The following is a 22,919-nucleotide window of genomic DNA, read 5'->3' on the forward strand; positions in this document are numbered from 1 at the left end:
TAAGGAAAAGCACAAAAAAGAAAATATCCAACTCTCTTGTTAACTCAGTGTTGCAACTCCAGAAAATTGACAATGCTTGCCTGTGTGAATTTATGGCTTACTGTCAAAGCTTCATTCTTGGCTGCATGTTGAAAATGTGATTAAAGTTAATAGAGGAGATGAAATAAGTATTTGAGATTTCTTTCAATAACACTGAACTACTGCCAACTCTCTCTGTCTGCTACTGTAGGCTTGACAGGTTCATCAATCATCCTCTGGTACCTGGACTAAAAAGAGCACTTGCTGACACTAAGGCATGCTGGAATTTTCTTAATTCTCTTTCAGTGGATGGAAAAAAACTACTTCTAAAAATATCCTACACATGAAAAGGGAGGGGAGCTTTAAATGAAAATTCCCTTTGTACCATAGGCACTTTTTGGAATTCCGTTAATTGCCAACACACTGTTGAACAGATTCTGTAACCAAGAAATCAGGATTGTGTGTATGAGTGGGAATATGCTATTAATTGTGATTACCCAACTTGTGCAGCAAAGATCTCTGATCATTTTTGTTCATCTCATATGAATACTTTACCTTATAAGTTTGTATATATTATATAAGTATCTTAGGGACTCCCTAAACCAAAATGAATTGGTGAGCTTTTTGAGCTTTAAACATTAAGATGCTAATTTCTTTCTTTGTAACTTTGTTAGCTTTCAATATAGCTTCCAGAGAGTTGGTTGGTTTTCTTTTTGGCATTATTAGTGGTAAACACTTTTGCTTTATTTCCCAGTTTTCAAATCACTTTTGACAAGTATTTTATTTATATAATTTTAATAATTTACATAATTTACAACATTTCTGCTGTGTTTATGCTGTTGAACAGAATACTGTGGGTTCTATGTAGTTCATAGGGATGTTGTAATGGTCAAATGAAATATTGTTTTATAATTTTTAAGCACTATAGAGATATTTAATTGTTTTTAAGTTTTAAGTATTTTCCATTTTTCATTGTAATTTCTTTTTTGACTTATATTTGTGAGTTTTTTAAAAAATTCCAAACATGTAGATTTTTAAAATTCTGTTCTTATTATTGATTCCTCCTTTTTTATATTTATTTTATTTTATTTTTTTATTGTGGTCAGAGAATAGGTACATCTGAAATTTGTTGAGGTTTGCTTTACAACCTAGAATATGTTTAGTTTTTGTAAATGTTTCAAGAGTGCTTGAAAAGTATGAATATTTTCCTGTTAGGTGTCCCTTTGACCAAGCTTGTTAATTGTGTTGTTTAAATTCTCTCTATTTTAATGTTCTTTTTTCTTCTACTTCATCTCTCAGATTCTGAAATGTGTTCAAATGTCTTATTCCAATGGATTTGCTAATTTCTCCCTGTAATTCTGTCAATTTTTGTTTTAGATATTTTGAAGCTTTGTTATTAGGTACGTCAAAGTTTAAAATTGTTTATATTCAACTGTAGAATTGAATCTTATAGTCACTATTTCTGGTAATATTTTTATTTCATTTATGTTGCTTTAAAATCCATGGATATTTAAAATATTTATACAGGCTACACCAGCTAGTTAGTATTTGTATCCTATATATTGTTTTATCCTTCTGTTGGAACTTGCTGTTATGTTTTAGATGTGCCTCTTAAAAACTATAACTGGGTTTTTTCTAACTGATTACTTTTTAAGTGGGGATTTAATCCATTTACATTTGTTGAAATTACTAATGTATTAGGATTTATTTATGCCATCTTATTTTGTGGTTTTTGTTCCACCTTTTCTGTTTCTTCACTGCTTTTTGTTTTTTGGTCATCTTTTAGACTGAGTTGTAGATTTTTTTAGTTTTTTTTATTGAAACAGTTGATTGTACATATTTGTGGCAGATTGAGTTTTGCTGTGTTTTTTTTTTTTTATGTACTTTCTGTCTACTAATTTAGAAGTTAATCACTCAGTTTTTACCTTTTAGGGCTTACTAAGAAATTTAACTTGCATAGTTAGCTTAACAAAATCTAAAGGCATCACCATATTATCTTTACTATCTAAACATTAGACTTTTTTACAAAGTCTGATTTCCTCTCCTCAACTTAGAAATTATTGTCTAGAATTTCAGTTTTATCCGGTTTAACTACAAAAATAGTTATTTTGTACAATGTTTAGATTTACCTATAAATCTACCATTTTACTATCCTTGAAAGTTAGCTGGTATACAATTCTAGGTTGACAGTTATTTTCTTGCAGTTTTTAATAGTACTTTACTATTCTTCTTGCTTCCATTGTTGCTTCTGAAAAGACAGTTGTCAGTCTGATCAGTGCTCCTTTGTAGCTAGTCTGTCTTCTCTCTCAAGTCATGGTTAAGACCTTTAATTTTGGTGTTCTACAGTCAAATATCATACTACAGTGTGCCTAGCTGCATTTTTTTTTTTTTTCCATTATCCTGTTGGGATTCATTGAGCTTCCCAAATCTGAGAATCAGTACCTTTCATGAATCCTAGAAGGTTCTGAGTTATTGTCTCTTTAAATATGGTATCCCTCATTCTCTCTATACTCTCCTTCAGGAAATCAAATTAGACTAAACATTTTTCCATCTCCTTCATATCATGTAATCTCTGTTTCATATTTTCCATCTCTTTGTCTCTGTGTGTTGAACTCTGGATAATTTCTTTAAATCTATTGTCCAGTTCACTGATTTTGTCTTCTGTCCATCTTTAATCTGTTTAACCCATCTGTTGAATTATTAATTGTAGTCATTGTATTTTTTCATTTCCAGATGTGTTGTTTGGTTCTTTCTCAAACTTCCGTGGCCATTTGGGATGTTTATTATCCCTTCTTTTTCTTTTCTTTATACATATTAAATGTAATTATTTTATGTTCTATATGTGGTAATTTCAATATTTTTCCTTTTTTGTGGATCCAAGTCTGTAGTTTGTTGTTTATTGTTTTGGTTGAAACAAGTTTATGGTGACCTATTTTCTAACATGTCCAATGATTTTTGATTGTGAGTTCATATTTCTCTGAACATTATTTTGAGGAATTTTTTATTTATAATATATTTCTACAGAGAAGATTGGGTTTGTCTTTTTGCAGCACCATCATTTTATTTCTTGTGATACGATAAACTCTGAACCACTACACAGTTTTCACCTTGGCTTCCCAACCTCTCCCTCTCCTGTTCCCCAATGCCTGCCTGCACGCGCATGCGCGCGCACACACACACACTCACTCACTCACTCACTCACTCACTCACTCACTCACTCACTCTCTGTGAATTTCAGCCCCAAACGCATGTGACTGTTGGGCTGTAATGAGGCATTCCCAGAGGTGACTTTTTCTCCGCTTTATAGCTCTACTTGGAATAGAGAATGATAGATTTAGGTGTGTTCCTAGTTCACTTACTGAGGGTGGTGCCAATCCTACTGCTTATCCAGCTCAGTCCCTGTTACGGACTGAATTGTATCCCCCCCCAAAACTCATAGTCTGAAGCCCTAATCCCAGTGTGACTGTATTTGCGGATAAGGCATTTCAGGGGTTAATTAAGGCTAAGTGGATGAGGTCATAGGGTAGACCATAATTCAATAGGACTGATGTCCTTATAAAAAGAAGAGCTACCAGAACTTTCTCTCTCTCCCCTGCTGTGAGCACAGAGGAAAGGTCATATGAGGACACAATTAGAAGGTAGCCATCTATAATATAAGAAGAAAGGCCTCACCAGAAACCAAATTTCCCAGCACCTTGATTTTGGACTTCTTGCCTCTAGTCTGTGTGAAAATAAATTTATGTTGTTTAAGCCACCCAGCCTGTGGTATTTTGTTATGGCAGCCAGAGCACACTGATAAAGTCCCTGACTTTGATTCCTATACCTCATGCAGGCTCCTTAAAACTGGGGCCCTTCTAAGCTACAGGGATGGGGAGGCCTTTAAGGCAGTTACTAGTTTCAGACATAAATAACCCTGTAGAATTTCACAGCCTCCTCTTCTGGTTCAGTTAATTAATTTGCTATGAACTTAGCCATTAATAAAGAATGTAAGTTTAAATATTTTTCCTAGCATTTTGGGGGTTCAGTAGCTAGAGAGATTCTCTATACAGAAATGGCATGTTAGACAACTAACTATATGGTGGTTTTATTATATTAACATTTCCCCCCAAAAAATGTCCATATTCTAGTATGAAAGATGGTATCTTTTCCTTCAATTATTGTTCCAAATATTTTCTACTGGATTATTTCTTCTTATTATCCATGAACTAATTTGATTGTTTCTACTACTACTGATGGATTGTTTCTTTTTACTATTCATGAGCAAATGAAAGCAAGTAAGAGTACAGTAGACTTATTCTGAACCTGCATAACTTATCTGAATATTTAATTTTGGATTCCTTTTTTTTTTTTTTTTAGGACATTATTGTGGTTTGTGAAAATGAAAATGTCTATTATGGGTATGTAGCTATAGGTGGTAGATCTGTGGTATTAAGCTCAAAGTGCCATGAAAATCTGGATGAGTCACAAGTACAAGATACATAGTGAATTCTCTTTTTTGCTCCGGTAATATAGAGGCTCTCTATCTGAACATTTCCATTTACTGTCTGAAGTGCTTTCTAATGTGCATGTGTATAAGATGTATTGGGTTTGGGTCGCTACTGCAAATTAAAAGGTAGGGCGGGCTTTATTGCTTTGGAATTTAGCATAATAACTGCCTGTCCTGAAATTGTACCCTAGGGCTTCTTTTTTTGCCATTTGAGGCTATAAGTCTATATCTCAGGATGAAAAATACCAGAAAAATATTTTAAAGATTAATGCAGTCAAAATATTTGAAGCTACCATTATAGAAAATATATTTTCTAGTAGTTTGTTCTTACTCTTTCAGATAGGTTCTATAATTCCATTAATTTTCAACTCCAATAAAATGTGAATATTAATATTTTATTGACTTGGTACAACTCAATGTCATATAATGAATGGAGGATGGAAATCAGTCATATCACTTACTGCCTGTTCTTCCTTGTTCTGCTAGTTTTCTGAATTTTAACTTCTAAAAACAGTGCTTTCTTGTGACTGGCAATAGTAATAAAGCAGTACTTCCCCTGATATTTTCATATTTATGTTCCATAAGCAAGAGAAAACAAACTTAGATTTTCAAATATGATACAGGTCACAGAGTAAAAATCAGTAACTACACTAACTGGATCCTCACAAAAACACAAGGTTCAGATTATCTCTGAAGAAATAGCCAAATAAAATCAATTTAAGATAGTTAAACATAATATTTGTATTTGTATAGCATAGTTTACAGTGAACAGTACGTTTAAGTGCCTTATATATAATTTAATCTTATTTTGTCCTTGTGACCAAGAAGTAACCACTTTGTTCTTTTAAAGAAAGGGCAAACTGTAGAGAAATACAGCAAATATAGTATTTTGCCCACCTAATGTTGAGCTAGCAGCAATATATCAGATAGATAGACTAAATAATACTTTTATGTTTTTTTAATTCCCGAAGTGATATCATAAATAACCCATAGTACAGATGGGTCAAAAAAATTTCCTTTATAACTACATATCTTTCTCAAAAGAAAGCTTCATGTACTACAAACATTAGTCTGTGAAATTTTGTGCTTGTAAAATATTCTGAACTATCCAAGGTATTTACTATTGTTTCACTGTCCTTTGGGTGGTCAGGCCATGCCACAGGATAGAATATAACATGAGGTGATGGACATGTTAGCCTGATTTTCATCATTCCACAATGTATACGTGTATTGAAACATCACATTGTACCCCATCAATATATACGATTATTTGTCAATTTAAAAAATATATATAACGTGATATATATATTACATAATATATATCACGTTATATATAAAAGTATATAACACGTGACCAAGGTTAAAGACAGATAAGTACCACCCTGGGAGGAGACCAGTACATGATTCAAGGTCGCTTACAAGGGACACCACCAGGCTCAAGTGGTGCAGCATTTACTGAGCGAGAGGAGAGTGCACGCGATCCAGCCTCTTGCAGTGCGTTGGTCCCACATGGCCAGCAGATACACTCTTTAGCTGATGCAGGCAGCACCATACTTTTTAAAAAATTGAAGTGAATGAGACTTTGTGCTTTCCATCATTCCTTGGAATAATTGTTTTCCTCCCTTCAATAGAAAAAAAGTTTGGTTGAGACGAGGCAGGCAGACATGAAGAGGTTAGCCTCCAGAGCAAATATTACCACCATTTATGAGTGTCAGGTTTGACTGTAAGAGAAGTCAATGTATAAGGTTAGCTAGATTGTGCTTAAAAGTTCTCTACATAGACCTGATTTCTTGACTTTTATGAAATTGTTGATGTTGCTAACATACTTCTTCAGAGAAAATATTCTGTAAATGTTAAAATTTAATATAGTACTTTCCCCTAAAATAGAATTTGTAGAGAATTTGAAAAATTCACAAGTTAATTCACTTTTTTGAAAAATTTGTCATCTGAAATGCTTAAGCAATTTTTTTTGGAAGAATGTTTTTTAAGAAAATAGTTTATAAAATTATACTAAGATCATTGTCACAAAATAAAAATCTTATGTGGTCAGTTGTGTATTAAATAATTTTTTTAAAAAGCTAATTGTACATCAAATAATCTATTAAAATGTAAAACATCAAAATTTTACTAAGGAAAATTTTGACACCAAAGAATCTGGCCTTTACATTGAATCTAAAATTTATAGCTAAACACCAGCAGGTGTCACTGTGATAACAGATTTTTTTTTTTCTTAACTTTCTTCATGTCTCAAACATGTATTCTTTTTTTTTTTTTTTCCACATAGACTACCTAAAACCAACTCTGTTTCAAAAATGAACACATTTGCTTCATTTTATGGACTCCTGCCTTTTGCTATTTCACCTACATGAAAGCTAGCAAATTTCACTATTTATTGATTGATTGATTTTTATTTTTTATTTTTCAAATCAATATTACTAGCATATTTACTGATACAAATCATACTCATTCCTTATGCGTCTTGTCTAATCTCACCTCATCCCCTCCTCCTCCCCCCTCTAATTACCCTAGATTTCTTCTCTCCTTCTTAAAGAATAATGGTTACTCTGTTGATTTGTTTCCCAGATGATCTGTCCAATGCTGAGATGTGTGATCAGTTTTCCCAATATTATCATAGAGCAGATGCTTCTTCTGTCACTCTGGAATGGGCTTTGTGGAGAGAGACATCTTTATCTCTGCTGGTGACTCTCCTTGTGTCAGTGCACTCCAGTGGCTGGCGTACCATCTGCATGGTGGTTGTGGCATCCAGCTACTTTTGTGGCAACCATGGTTATTGTGGCTGTTGTAGGCCACCCACATGGAGGTGATGTTTTTGGCATGCTCCTTGGCACTGGCAGTGTGCCTGGTTGTTGGGGGGGTCTGGTCCCCGGCTCAATCCCTCAGGTCCCTGGGCGGCCCCAAGGTGCTGGTGCAATGTGCCTGGTTCTGGGAGAGGGGTCTGGTCCCCGGCTCCATCTCTCAGGATAACAGATTTTTTTTTTTTTTCTTTCTTCATGTCTCAAACATGTAGATTCTTTTATTATGTAATTAATATGGGGATATCATTAGCAATAGAAGTACAGTAGGAAAAAACACTGGTAATTTTTTGGACTTTACATTGAGGTGTAGAATAGTACACAGAACACAAGATTGCAGCTTGTATAACCAAGCCAAATCAAGAAACAACATCCGAGTAATGTTTCTATATGGATTTTGAAAAACACTTGGTACTTTCCTCCAAGTTAAGGTAGTTATAATTTCTAAATTAATGTGTAGAGATGTAAAAATATGGTAATTGGTGGAAAAGAATAATAAAGAATAAAGAGCTAGTTGTGTATTTTTTCCCACCTAATATGGAAGACAGCATAGAATTTAGTGAACATTTATTCATTGAACAATTGTGCTGTGTCAAGATTATATTCCAAGAGAAATATAGTCAATAATAGCACTGTCTTAAAGGAATTTATAATCAAGTTATGCACACGTAATAATAAAATAGAAAACCAAGACCATAACATTGTATAATATCAAAGATAATGACATACCAAGTAAGGAGTGTATGATTAAAATAAATGAATTCCAAGTAGGAACTGTCTTGGTGAGGCGTGATCAGAGAATCATTTGCAAGAAAGATAAAACTTGATTCGATGGCATTTAGATTATGAAAGTGATGGCCAAGTATTTCCAGTTCAGTTTAGTTCAATAAGCATTTATGAAGCACCTTTGTTCTAGGCACTGTGTACTTTCTAGATAGGCACTAGGGCTAAAAGGTAACTAGAGCTTGCTGCCTGCCCCTTTTTGTCAAAGACACAGATGGAAATGCTCCTGGTAAATTCAAACAATAGTCCATAGACTTCTTTGACGTTGAGACGGGTGGATGAGACTGGAAATCAGAAAGTACACCGGGTTGAGAGTCAGAAGACCTGCATTTTAGTCATGCTTGTGTCACTAAATTTATACAGGGCCTTTAAACACATCACTTACATGATTTTCACATCATTTTCAACTTTAATAATTTGTGCTTATCCTGTAGGTAATGGGACTATAAGTGGCACAATGAAAGTGTTATAGGAAGGTTACTCTGTGGACTAAGATGTGTGACTGATAGATGGAGGAAATTACTAGCCTGCACATGGATTTTTCAGAATGTAGCTGAAAATAGCAATTCCTAGTCTAGACAGGGCAGGGATAGAGATGAAGATCTTAGTTTGGAATTTCAGATTATGGGAATTTTTAACATCCATATATAGATATGTCCATGTGCTGTTTATACTACTTTTGACAATTACTGGCACAGTTTCAGACTTAGATAATCTTCCTCTTTCCCTTTTCTGTGTATTCATAATTATAAGCCCAGGTGACTGAATTTTTGCTTTTGAGAACACCATCACTATAAATTAGGAAAAATCAAGAAAATTCAGGGGTCTTCTCTATGTCTTTTAGCTAAATATTTTGCTTTTATATAATTAGTGAGAAAATACTACGGGGTTTTATTAAGGAGCTCCCCGTTTAAAGCTTTCCCATTTTCTTTCCCAGAAGGCTAAATTGTTCACAAAGAATGTGTTTTATCCTCTTTTATATCCCATGATTGGGACACATGCTGACTGTGTATTTAAAAAAGGAAGTTCTCTCCATCTATAAAGCTGATCATGAGTTTGGTTAAAGAAGATTTGAATGATCCTTCTATTTACAGTACATTCGTGTTTCATGACGACTGAATATGAAGAAATGCATGAGGACTAGGTGAATGCGTTCCATTATTTTTAATCAACACCATCAGGTTTCTAAATATTCTGTCATCACCTAGTTTGTAATATTTGCTATGATTCTCTGGAAAGCTTTTAATATAAACTATATACTGTGAATGTAGAAACTTGAAATCTTACTTCTTTGGAAAAAACACAATAACTCCCAATTAACACATTTTTTTTTTCTGATACTTCAGTTAGTCATCTGTTTGGAATTTGGAACAATGATGTACATGGTGATTAGGCTCTTAGCTGGCCCACAAAGACTGCCACGTCTCAGAATATTATAGAACCAGTAGTATGTAATGCTGTAAGTTAATGATCAGCCACTATATTTGATGATTTGTTTTTTGAGGGATGTACAGAGTCTAATTTGTGGGAACTGAAATGTTCCCTTCTTGGTGCACCTCTGAAAGTAGGATCGCCAGATAGCAGCAGCAGCAGCAGAATCTCCTACTTCCCGACCACTCGGGGAGGCTAATCCCTCTCTGGCCCTCGTCTCACCCTTCCAGCAGTCTACTTCCCTTTCTATCGTCCCTGAAAGTAAGTTCTCCATCTCACTTAAAAAAAAAAAAGTCTCACAGTTTCCTGCTTATCTGGTGCTGAAGAGATTTTGAGGTTTTTTTAATATAATTTGTTGAGAATAAAGAGAAGTAGATGAGATGCACCCCACCGCCACTACACACACATTTTTAAGTGCACTTGGGTGACAGTGATGGTTCTTTAAACCCATCACTGGATAAAGCCATCTCCGTTGGCAGACTCTGAGCTTCCATCACATTCTGTCCTTGATTCTCTTAAGTGTGGGATGTTTGGTGAGTTCAGTTGGCTGTGCCGTGGCTGCCTAAGGGCTTACACTGGGGCTGGAGGAATGACAGGGAGGGCAGAGAGCAGCCCCATGGGTTCACTGTCGTTTCTTCCCTTCACTTCTATCTTGCCCCACCTAGTGCTGCCGTCAAGACCTGGGTCATTGTGAAGTGAGTTAGGGTGGTGTTGGAGATCCCAGGTGCCCGTGGTGTCTACAGTCATGAGAGTATAACACACCCTCCTCTCTTCTGTATCTGATGCATGTGTATATGTGTAGGATTTCCTTTCATAAAATCATTGTAGGTATCTTATTAGGGCCACAGACTAAGACCATACTGGAGTCCGGAAATGAATGGGACATTACTAATGTTAATCACCTGAGAAAGTGGAAATTCTTAGGACCAGTGGGGTGTGAGAAACCTACCTCTCCCTCCATGGTGGGTAGGGGTTACAGATAACGTTTGCCACGTGGAGGGAGACTGTAAGCCAGGAAGTCATCTCTGCAGGAATGCCTGAGCCAAACCCGAGTGAGTTATGCTTTGTAAGCCACATTTTGTAGTTATATTTTATTTCCGTTTCCATGTTTGTAACCCCTAAATCCTCAGTGAAACCTTGTTTAAATGTTCCAACATGATCTTAACTGTGTAGAGGGTATCAAGAAGGGAGCTCTCCCTTAGCATCAAATATGTCGGGTGGTAACGGCAGAGAGCAATCTGTAAGGAGAAGGTGGGTGTCTCACCTGGTAGGTGTAGTTCCCACTCTCCATGTAGAAGTTTCATCTCCACTGCCCACCTAGGAGAATCTAGGTTGGAGTTTAGTAAAGAAAAGAGCATGTTCCCTTTTGAGGTGTTAGAGAAAGCAAAACTCCAGGCTATAGCAACTGAAAAGTAAGTGGCAATACCCATAGTTGCTGTGGCCAACTGACTGGCTGAGCCCAAACCAGATGACCCTTTGTATGCTGCCCAGGCCAAGTGCGTACAGAAGAAAAGTGCATGTTTTAAACATTACTTACAGTCAATCAAACTAATTTTATTTCTTGTATTTTCACTTTTTCAGAGGTGAAAAGATAGAAATTTGGAGACTATGCAAGATCATTAATTTAACATATTGCAGAAGTGTTACAATTGCCACCTACACCCCAGAGGCCCTCCTTAGGCTCCACGTCCACCCTTCAGCAACCATGCCATTTATCTGCTCACGTTGACAGCAAAATACCTGGAAAGAGCTGCTGCCTCCACTTACCTCACTCTGTGTCCTCCCTTGAGCTCTTTCCAGCCAACTGTCAATGCCACTTCTCTCCTGAAACCCCTCTGGTCAGGGTCACCAGCAACTTCCATAGAGCCAAATGTCAGGACTGGTCCTGAGTTTCATATTATTCTACTTCAGCAGCTGACAGGATTGTCAACTCCCTCCTTCTAGAAACACTTTCTTCACTTGGTTTTCTGATTGCTAAACATTTCTAATTTGCCATTTACCTCTCTGGGTGTTCCTCTTCTTTCCAACCTCTAATTATTGATATGCCTCAAGGTCAGACCTCCAGCTATGCTCTTCTCCCCAGGTACTTCCCCACAGCCAGCCCCAGGACTGACTCAAGTCCCCCGTTTATATCTCCCAGCCCTGATTTTCTCCTCACATGTTCAACTGCCTGATTAGCATCTCCACTTAGACATCTAATAGGCAGATGGAGCTTTAGGATCTAACAGAACTCTCGATGCCCCTTCCTCCCCAGTCTTCCCCACTCAGTGTGGAGCACCAGCGTTTATGCAGCTGCCTGGATCAATAGCTAGGTGTTGTGCTTGATTCTTCCCTCCCCTCCACATCTAATCCATCAGTTAGCTACATTGGCACTTCATGATATTTCCCAAATCCAACCACCAATTCCTACCAACTCCACTGCAACAATTCTAGTCTGAGCCACTTGTCTTTCACCCAGACTACTGGCTCTTACTTAACCAATCTCCTTGCTTTCACTCTCACTCCCCCTGTCCGTCTTCCACACAGCAGCCAGGTATCCTTTAGAAAGCATGAACCAGATCATGCCATTCATCTGCTTAAAACCCTTTACTGACTTCCCCTCCCACACAATAAAATCCAGACTATGTTCCATGCCTGTGAGGTCCTGTTTGTCTCACTTCTCATCTCCCATGCCTGTGCACGTACTTGGTTCATCTAGCCACACTGGCTTTCTTGCTGATCTTCAACATCCCCAAGCTCATTTCCACCTGTCACCCCTGTCTGTCATGCCCTTTTCCCAGATCCTAGTGGACTCCCTCTCTTATCCCTTTAGCTCTCAAACATCACCATCTCAGAGAGACCTCTGACCACTCAGTCGAAAATAGTGCCTCATTTTAAGTTAATGTTTCTCTTACTCAAGTATAAGCTCCATGAGGGCAAGAACCTCGTTTGTCTTATCCATTCTATGTTCTCAGTACTGGCACATGGAACTTAGGGATATCCTGTAGTCTAGGACTCTTTTCACCGGGATTTCTTCACGCCTGATTTTTTTTTTTTTTTTTTTTTTTTTTTTTTTTTTTTTAGTGTAATATGGAACTGAAGCATTTCTCAATAGCCTAAGTGTACACTTGGTAATGGATTTTTAAAAGCATTTAAAGATAATACATCTTTAAACTGATGATTGATATTGCTAGGTATAGATATTCCACAGAAGCAAATTCCTCTTTATTGAAGTAACATATATAGCAATACAGCATACTGTTCAAGGGAAAAATAAAACCTCTCTACAGCAACTATTGGAAACTAATGTTGAATCATAATAGAACTATGGTGTTTCTGTTAAAAATATTTAGACTCTAGCTAGAAAATTTCCATATTTCTCATTTTATTGACAAAACATCCAAGTAATACCCTCTGTTAAGAGAATATATGACCATTGTATCATAATTGAGTCTGATGAAAGTGTCTGAGAACCATGAGAGGGGATTTGAGTGCTCACCATGAGTTCCAATTCCAGCTTCCCTCCTTATTAACTGGGTGACTTTGGGCAGGTTGCTTAACCTCTCCATGCCTTAGTTTCCTCATCTGTAAAATGGAGATGGTAAAAGTATCAATATCTACTTCATAAGTTTGTTTTGAGGATCAAGTGAGATAATATATGTAATATATTTAAAACAGAGCTTCACATATTTGTATAAGTGCCGTATTTAATGTTTTCTTTATAACAATTTTGTTATTATGATTATCATCATCATCATTGATTCCAGATATCCATTTGGGAATTTGCCCTGTGTAATCCATCCATAGAAAGGGTGATAGGTCATAGTCATAAGAAGTTTAAGCTTCTTAAATTATAGTCTGTAACAGTTACCCTTGGAGCACTTAGCTGGATTAGTCTGCTTTCTATGGTCTTAAAATACATATTAAAGCCAAAGAAATACTAGTTTTGTAAATCCTTAGATGGCACACCCATGACAGCTGGTACCACAAATGATGTCACATTTCAGGAAGATCAGCTAATATATTCCATGGAATGAAAGGTAATTCTCAGGGTGAAATGTGTTTTACTTCTAGTTCCCAGGCTGGTCTTTGATTCAGACCCAAAGTAGAGAAAAGTTTAGCCTTTCAAATAGGTCTCTGCTGAACCCATTTTGATAGCACGTTTACCAAAGTTATTTATTACCACATTTAGTAATTTTGGTGAAATTTCTCATTTCTCAAAACAAGTTTTGCTTACACCCTTTCAAAAGAATGTCACTGGTATGTGGGTAGGTTGTCTGGGGCCAGCCTCTTTCTTATCTAGAAACCAGATCCAAAAAGTCTGAGTTCAGCAAAGTGACTTAGGCTGCATGCTTTTGTTTTGTTTTGTTTGAACATGCATGTATGTCTCCTGCTAAAACACATTGCTACCCCCATCTAGGAACAATGCCGCACACATCATTTCCTGAAATAATGGAGTTGGAAGGCAATTATCTACTCACAAAACAGGCTGAAACAACAGTTCCTGATATTCTTCTCAAATATTTTAACTTCCCAAGGAATCCGGAAAAAATAATTCCATGGGACGGTGTCGTGAATGAAGGAGTGACATTCCAGTTTCCTTCACTGGAATCCAGTAGCCAGGGGTAATAAATTACTAACCACTTGGCATTATTGAGAGGGCTCCAGCTGTGGTGAGTGGTTTGTCTTTGGTTTGTGAACAGTGTACGGCCTTATAGTTTCTTGTGAGGTGATGGCCCTGGATTCCTTTTTGTCCACTCCTGGGAACCATCCCAGAGATTACTTGCAGTTCGTTGAACTATATTTATTTTATGACATTGTTTTCCTTTTACTCCTAAAGAGAATTTGGGACTTCTGTTTCAGACTTTCCAGATAAGAAATATACACTTCCTAGAAAAAATGAATATCCATTTTAGCAAAACATGTTTTCTACTAGTGTGAGAGCTTTCCAAACCCTGTGGCTCCTTTATTTTGAATGTGTATTGGTAGATATTCATAACAAGAGCTGTCTTCTTTGTGATCCTTAATAATCTAAACATCACCAAACTAACCTTATGGTATTCATGGCAAAAAATAACAATTAAGAAGATTGCTGATGTTTAAACATTGTCTTCTGGAATTCTCATCTGAAGCGAAACTGGTACAGTAAATCGTTTTATCAGGGATGTACATACAAGTTTTCTTCTTGATACCCTAAGAAAAAATTGGGGGCAGTCATCTGGACTTTGAGCCTATACAATGCCAAATATAAAGCTATTTGGAAAATGCCAGAAGATTGCTTATTTCCAGTTTCATCTGAGTATTTGACTTGGTGTTGACATATCTTCCCCCCAATAAAAGGTATAATATATTGTGTGTAAGTGTCACAGAGAGGGACATTAAGCAGAATGAAGAGAAATTTGAGACACTGCAACATTAGTTAGGGAGGTTGTATAGAACGTCTCCAGAAGTTTTCGCAGAAAGATAGACTATTCTTAGTCTGGCTTCTTTGAGTATTCATAACTCTTCCTGTCTGGAAGCTTAGGTATTTATTGATGCACCAGAATCAACTTGTTTGACATTTTCTCTAATGAAATATATAACTTTTAGAAACGTAGTGTGAAATTTGCATTTAAAATTGCTTATTTCTGATTGCATCGAATATTGACCACTTCCTCAGAAATCATGAAAATACCTAAATTGAGGCTTTCTTTCTTTAAGATATCTTTCCATTTAGCCTGGCCTTTGCCTGGCTGAACAGTGTGGTTGGCCACATGTATGCATTTCAAGCCAGGAGATTCGAATTGAGAAACTCTAGGCAGAAGTGGATCGATTGGTTTTATTAAAAAGGTAAGATTGAGAACTTCTGAAGAAGAGTCAGTGACCAAAGCTAAAATCAAAAGTAAGGCTTATGGCACCATTCACTAATGGATAGGAAGAGAGCCATGTGTGATTCTGCGGGTTGTGGCTAGAGTGGTCTTTCTGGGTGGAAGAGGGCCGGGCAGAAGGTCTCGGCACTGCATTCATTCTGTGGCATATGCTGGGCCAGGTCTCAGTGGTCTGGGCGTAGTTTAAGAACTTGAGAATGAACCGTGTCTGGAGTCCAAGCAGTTGTCTTCATTGTTTTGGCTCTAGTTTGTGTCAGTGGGATCATTTTTGGCTTTCCTATCTTGGCTCACTCCCAGGGTTGGCTTAACACAATAGTTAGCCAATTCTATAAATTCCAGTTACCTTATTAGTCTTTATAACTACCTCCAAGGGAAATCACCAGCTATGAATAATCAACACGTCTCTGAAGTACTTAAGTCCTAATGGGCTTCTGTATATATTTAAGGATGGGTGCTATTAATATTCTCTAGTATAAATATTATTTTCTTGGTAATATAGCAGTTCAGTAAGATATAGTATAGCTTTTTAAACAAATAGTGTGTTAGCCTTCAGCAAGCGGGTACATCATGGGCTTATACAAGTAGGAAAGTTAAGTTGGAGTTTGTTCTTCATTTTTAATTTGTTTTTACCCATGCTGGATAAATGGTAGATTATGAATCTGTATTTACTGCATACTTTCTTATAAGCATTTCTAAACATAGAATGAAATTTTTCCAAAGCAAGACCTATCCTAAACGGCATTCAGGTTGCTCATTGCTAAGCCAGTCAACATTTATCTAGTTCTTACTCTGTGCTTGTCTAAATATAGGGGAGGTAAACAAAATATAGTATATGGCTATTGCCCTGTTAAAAAGAAAAAGAAAAGAAAAAAAAAAACACTTTAGTTGAGGAAGCAAAGGCTAACATGAATGAATGGTTGGAAAACAATTTAAAACTAAATTTTCGAACTCAGATTTTACAGGAGGAAGAAATCACTGTAGGCTGAAACAGGTCATTCCATCTCCCAAAGAGGCTTCATGGAAGTGGCAGGACGTAAAAGATGAGTGGAATGTAATTGGGTAGAAAAGCAGAGATAGAGGCATTTATGGAGCCTCTTGAATGCCAGACTCTTTGATAGTAGCTTTAGATATGCAATCTCATTAATCCTGCAGAGTAGACACTTATATCCTTGTTTACACATGAGAATAGTAAGGACTGGAGAGGTTAAGTGGCTTGCTCAAGTTTATGCAACTAGTGAGTTGCTAATAAGGAATGCCAAAGAAGATCGCTGGGAATCCAGCTCCTACTGACTGCTGTGTTTCATTTCTTTGTCCTTCACTTTTTCCATCTGTAAACTGGGGAAAATAATCATAGCCTCACAAGCTTTGTGTTGAATAAGCTATTTAACAAGACAAAGAATTAGCATAGTTTTTGACATATTGTACCCACAAGATGCATGCTTAAAATACAGATATATATAGAGAGAATGTGACTGAGAGTCACAGCTATATCTTGTCTGACTCCGAGGTCTGTACTCTTTGTAGGACATCACCCTGCAGAGGAAGCAGATAGAAAATTCCAGACGGGAGAATAGGAACAAGCATTTTGTCTGCTGAAGAAAGGCGAGGTTCCCTTCAGCCTGAAGCAGGGTTTGGTTGGTAAGTAATGAAAAAGTGATTGGATGAAGCGAGGACTAAGACCCGATGCCACAGGAACTAGGAGAGCCAGCGAGTCCCGGGGCGGGGACAGCGTGACGGAAGTGTCGCTTGTAGAGGTGTGAAGGTACATCAGAAAGTTCATGAAATGATTGCATTGTTTAATGACAAGTATACTAATGATCCTGATCTGAGCATCACATGTTGCACACAGGTATGGATATTCAGTGCTGTACCCCACAGAAATGTGCAATCAATTATGTTTCAATAAGTAATAATAATTTTAAAAGTTAAAAAAAAAAAAAAAGTCCTACAATAAGTTGTTGGACATGCAAAAAAAAAAAAAGTTCATGGAAAGATTCGTACATCTTTCAATTCTGTTTCCAGAAACTTTTTTTAAATTTATTTATTTGGCAGCTGGCTGTTACAAGAATCCAAACCCTTGACCTTGGTGTTATCAGCACCACTGCTCTAACAAAGTGAGCTAACCAACCAGCCCTTTTTTCTATAGTTTTATGGCAGTTTTAGTTTTACAGAGAAATTGAGCAGAGTACAGATAGTTCCCATACTCTCCCCCCCACCCACATACACAGTTTCTTGTACTATTGACATATGACATTAGTGTGGCACATTTGTTACAATTATTAATTGATATTGATATATTATTGTCAACTTAATTTTACATTAGGGTTCCCTCTTTGTGTTGAACAGTTCCATGGGTTTTGCCAAGTGTATAATGTCATGGATTCACCATCACAGTATCATACAGAATAGTTTTGCTGCCTCTAAGTCCTCTGTGTTTCACTTATTTCTCTCTCTTTTCCTCTCTTCCTCCTTCATCCTCTGAAATCCTGGCAAATACTGATATTTTTTGCCATTACCTCAAACATTTTTCATTTCTTTGTGTCAGAAACATTCAAAATCCTCTCTTCTAGCTAATTGAAACTATGCAATAAATTGTTAATTGTAGCCACCCTACTCTTTGAAGTACCCTCATATTTCTAGTTTGAATGCATCTATCTACCCACTAGGTCATATAATTATCTCCAAAGTTTAATATCTAAACATACAGAAACAAGTAGGATCTATTAGCTGAACGCGAAAAACCAAGTGGCATCTACAAGGGTACTTCTAAAAAGTTAGTGGAAAAATAGAATTGAAAGATAATATAAATCTTTCCATGAACTTTTTGAAGTACCCTCATATTAGCTGAATCGTTCCTGAGAAAATCCTACGTTTATTAAACTAAAAGCAATCATCTGCAGGTCTTGCTAGCATTCAGAAGAGCCTGAGTCTGACAACTTGTTAATTATTGTTGTAAGTTCAACCAGTAGATAGAGTTGAAGTATACAAGAATTGCAATAATAATAGTAACAATTATATCATTAGTCAAGAAAGAGGATATCATAATGATTAAGAATATGGAATTAGAACCACACAGTCATGGGATCCAGTCCTGACCTTACTTCTCACTTGCTGTATAAACTTAGCATGTTACTTTACCCTCTCTAAGCCTCAGTTTCCTCATTTGGCTTCCAAAAGGGCTAGATCAGATAATGTTTGTGAAGCAACTAGATCAGTTTCTGGCACTTTAAAAATGCTCGAAAAAAGTTAGTACTTAATAATTGTATTACACATTGTAGTTTACGAAAAGCTTCCTCATATATTTATTTTCTTTGAACCTGTCAGTCCCTTAAAGTGGGCAGGAAAGGTGTTATTATTTTCATCTGATGTTAAGAACTGAAGTTCATAGAGGGGTTCAGTAACTTCACCAAAGTTAATTAGTGGCAAATCCAGGACCCAAAATCTGGTGCTCCCTTCTCTAGATTTCCCAACTGCACATGTCAAAAACAAGGTGGTGGCAAGGAGCTGGGGCTTTATATGAATTTAAGCTTTCAAGTGCCGGTCCAAGGACAGTGATCCTACATGACAGAATTTTCCTGTCTGTGCAATTTTGATTTTGGGGCTGCATGGTGAAATGAGAAAATGAGAGTCAGGGTAGTGAGTTTTAGATTCAGCTAAATTTATCTAGTTTAAAGAACTGCCTTTTACTTTGAGGTTATAGCTTTCCTACTTCTTGGTGTTAAAATAATTTTGTGAAATGATGATAGAACCTGGTAGCTCCTTTTTTGTTAACATCTCTACTTGGTGAAACAGAACTTGACAAAACCACATTGGGTCACAGGTTTTGTTTTAGAAATTATTCTAGTCCAAAATTTGAAAATCTCTGCTCTGGAGTAATTTCATTAATTTACATATTAATAGTTTAAGTATATAGTGTTTTTTAGCTTATCTACATTAAGCCATAAAATCAGACTTTTGAATTTTTATCCAATTTTATTTTCAGCTCTTTTTTAACGATCTAGATCACTGGTTCTTAGCTTTTTTGGCAACAATCACAGACTATTTTGGGAATCTGATAAAAATTATCAAGTACTTTCACCACCTCCGCCATCAAAAGCACACAGATAAACAATTACAGGTGCAAATTGGGTAGTTCACAAATTTGAAGGTACTGACACCCAAGGACCTGTAGGTGGCTCTAGTTAGTTTATGCAACCAGTTTTGATTTTTTTTTTTTTCTTTTTTTCTTTTTTTCTTTTATCTTGTTTGTTTTGCTCTATTACGTTTTAGGGCTTATATTGGTGTCACAAGAGACTGGGTGGAAGGCTCAGTGTCGGGACCCATTGTTTATTTGGAGATCCCTGCACCTCGTGTGGTTTTTCAGGCAGAACTGGTATATCATGGGAGATTGTAAAATATTATTAGAATACACTGTGTTAGCAAGGAAGTGAGAACAATGACTCTTGCATACTTTTAGGTTGAGAGTATAAATTGATGTAACCTCTTTGGAAGGCAATCTGTAAATATCCATTGACTTTTAAAATGCACATACTTGCATTTGTAAGTTAAGACCTGTGTACAGAGATTTTTGTTAGAGCTTTTCATATGTGAGCAAAATACTGGAAACAACATAAATATTCATCAGTATGGAACTTGTTAAATAAATTATGGTCTATTCAAACGAGGATACTATGCAGCTGTGAAAAAGCATAGGGTGGCACAATACATGATGATATGGAATGATATGTGAAAAATCAAGGTGCATTTTAAAAGGAAATGCCCACACACGTGGGTTTGGATATTTCTGGACAGCACACTAGCAGCTGATGCTGATGACTGCCTTGGGTGGGGGCTGGGGAGCCCAGGGTCTACAGTCAGCAATTGTAGGGGTACTTACTTTTTCTACTCATTGTAGCGCCTAAATATTTTTAATCAGGTCTTTGTATTACTTATCCAGTTTTTAAAAAAGAGCTAGTTTTAAAAAGGAGTTAATTTTTAAATTACTGTGCAATATGAGAAAAAGGAGAGGATATTTAAATAAATTGCCTAACTGAAAGGGAATGTTGCAAAGTGAACAGATTTTTTTTTTTTTTGCCTCATTCTCTAACGTGAGAACAAGGGGGCACCTGATGGAGTTAAGATCGGGTAAGTGAATAAATCAAAGGAAATAGCTTTCTTCACAGCATGTGGCTAGTCTAAGGAATTTGCCGCCACAGGCCGTCATGGAGTCAAATATCATGGCTGGATTATTTTGGAAGTCTGGTCACTATGACCAGTCATAACATTTGTAGTTATGCAAGGAAAGATAAGGATAATCAAATCTGATGGTGCAGGATGTAAGCTGATCATTGTAAAGGAAGGAATTTCTCCCCAGCCTCCCTTCTTTTTGGCTTCTCCCAGTGCCTCAGAATAACATTACACAATTAGCTAGGTCTGCTTTGAAGAGCTGACAGTGCTTCCTCTGAATCATTAGGTATTATCCACAGCCAAGGGAAAGATTCCAGACCTGCCAGAGCAGCAAAGCTCGTAACTCTTTCCCTGCACCCAGCCGCGATGGCCCCTGCAGTTCCGAGTTCAGGGTTTTGGCAGGACAGCCCTCCTGATGCCGTGCTCCTCCTGCCATCCCGGTGAAGAACACGTTCAAAGGGAAATAATGGGTTTCGGTTCTTCTCCCGTTGAGCTGGTAATGTCATATAAGCAATAAAACCCAGATTACTGAGGGACTGAATAGATATTCAGGATATAATTCATGCTTTTTTTTTTCTTTCTCATTTCTTCTTTGGCTCTAACTAGTAATGAATCCCTCCACCAGGGAGTGAACGGAAGACATAAAAGAAACCAGCACATCCCAATCTCATTTAGCCCTGATAACAGGTTTGATGTTGTAATAGGTCTCATTCATTCACATGACCCAAGAAACACTGCACCCATGTACTTCTGTCTTGTGTTTTAAGATCAAAAGTAGTATGTATCAAATTGACTTGGATTTGAGCAAGTGTAGTGTAGAATAGCAACACACGCAAGATAAATTGCACTAACCGAAGCGCACTGCAGAATGACTCCATCCTGTCCCTCCATGTGACTAGGTCAAGGACAAACCTTCAAGTGTGTAATCACATGAATAGAGGACCATCTTTTTAAAAATGATCTCTCCCACATAGAAGCCAGTAGCAGGCAGACAGGGCATGTTTATGTGCATGTGCATGTGTGCAGGATGAATGTCCTTCCCTTTCCCAGTGTTTTTTTTTTTTTTTTTTTGCAGGCCCTTTTCTGTCAGGCAGCTGCTGGGAGACACTGAGACAACATGGTTAGCGATCCCAGGCCCATCTGGTGGCCACACCCAGGGGCACAGCATCTTGCATGTCCCACAGACAAGATTCAAAACAGTCACTCACTCAGACACCCAAAATGCCAAGAGAAAATGTGTTTCCATCTTTTTTGTTTGGCTTAATTACATGTTAAAGAGTTCAAACTGAATATTAAAAAAAACTCTCATTATACTTAATTATAATTTTTCCTAATTCCTCTTTTTTTGCTCTCCAAATCCATTGGCATTATGTACAGTCCCAACTTTCAACCTATTTAAGAGCCCCACTCCACTTCCAGCATTGTCCAGTCAAACTTTCTGCAGGGGTGGAAATGTTCTGTGTCTGTGTTGTCCAATGTGATAGCCACTAGCTACAGGTGACTATTGAGCACTTGGAATGTGGCTAGTGTGACTGAGGAACTGAATGTTTAATATAATTTAATTTTAATAAACTTGTAAAGAAAAATACCTTTTGAACTTTAGCATTCCTTTAGCATCTTAGAAGATATTCAGAAGTGACATAACCATCTTCTTCCTTCCTGGGCAGAGCATTGGCTTTCTTTATTGTCTTTAAGATTTTTGACAGCAATACTAAGATATCATTTTGCTGTTTTGACACAATATTAGGAAAAGTGACCCAGGCTTGTTACTATGCAAAGGCTACAGTCATGGGGCCTGTACTCATACCTGATACCCTTATGGCAACCTGAACCTGCAACAGTAGTGAGGCCTTTTTATCTAAATAATATAACATAATTTTTATTTAATAATAAAAATTTTTAAATCTAAGTTTTGCTCAGCCAAGAGCAACATGGGGTACAAGGAAATTCCAGCAGTAAGCCAAGCAAGTTCTTGGCAGCAGAGATCGTGTCTTTTATCTGTTTCCTTAGTTCTAACATAAATTTTAATAAGTGATTCTTGAGTGAGTGAATTAGTATGTGAATAGATGAATTCATATGACTTAGACTAGTAACATAACATCGAAGAAGTCTCTCATTAAAGCACCTAGCACCCTAGCAGGTATCTTTATTAGCAGATATGTTATGTAAATATACAATATAAGTAATGTTTTGGACTTATGGAACAACTAATATAAGAACACTTCAAACTTATCCATTGACTAGTTTGAGTATTCTGCAAAATAAATGGTACCCTATGTTTATAGAGTGTATGGGTCCAGGAAAAAATCTTCATTTGCCACAAAATTTTTGCTTCTCTCTGAATTTATTTATGACACTGACGTCATCACTTCCTGG

Source organism: Cynocephalus volans, chromosome 5, assembly GCF_027409185.1.
Source record: "Cynocephalus volans isolate mCynVol1 chromosome 5, mCynVol1.pri, whole genome shotgun sequence".
In the NCBI taxonomy this organism is placed as follows: domain Eukaryota; kingdom Metazoa; phylum Chordata; class Mammalia; order Dermoptera; family Cynocephalidae; genus Cynocephalus; species Cynocephalus volans.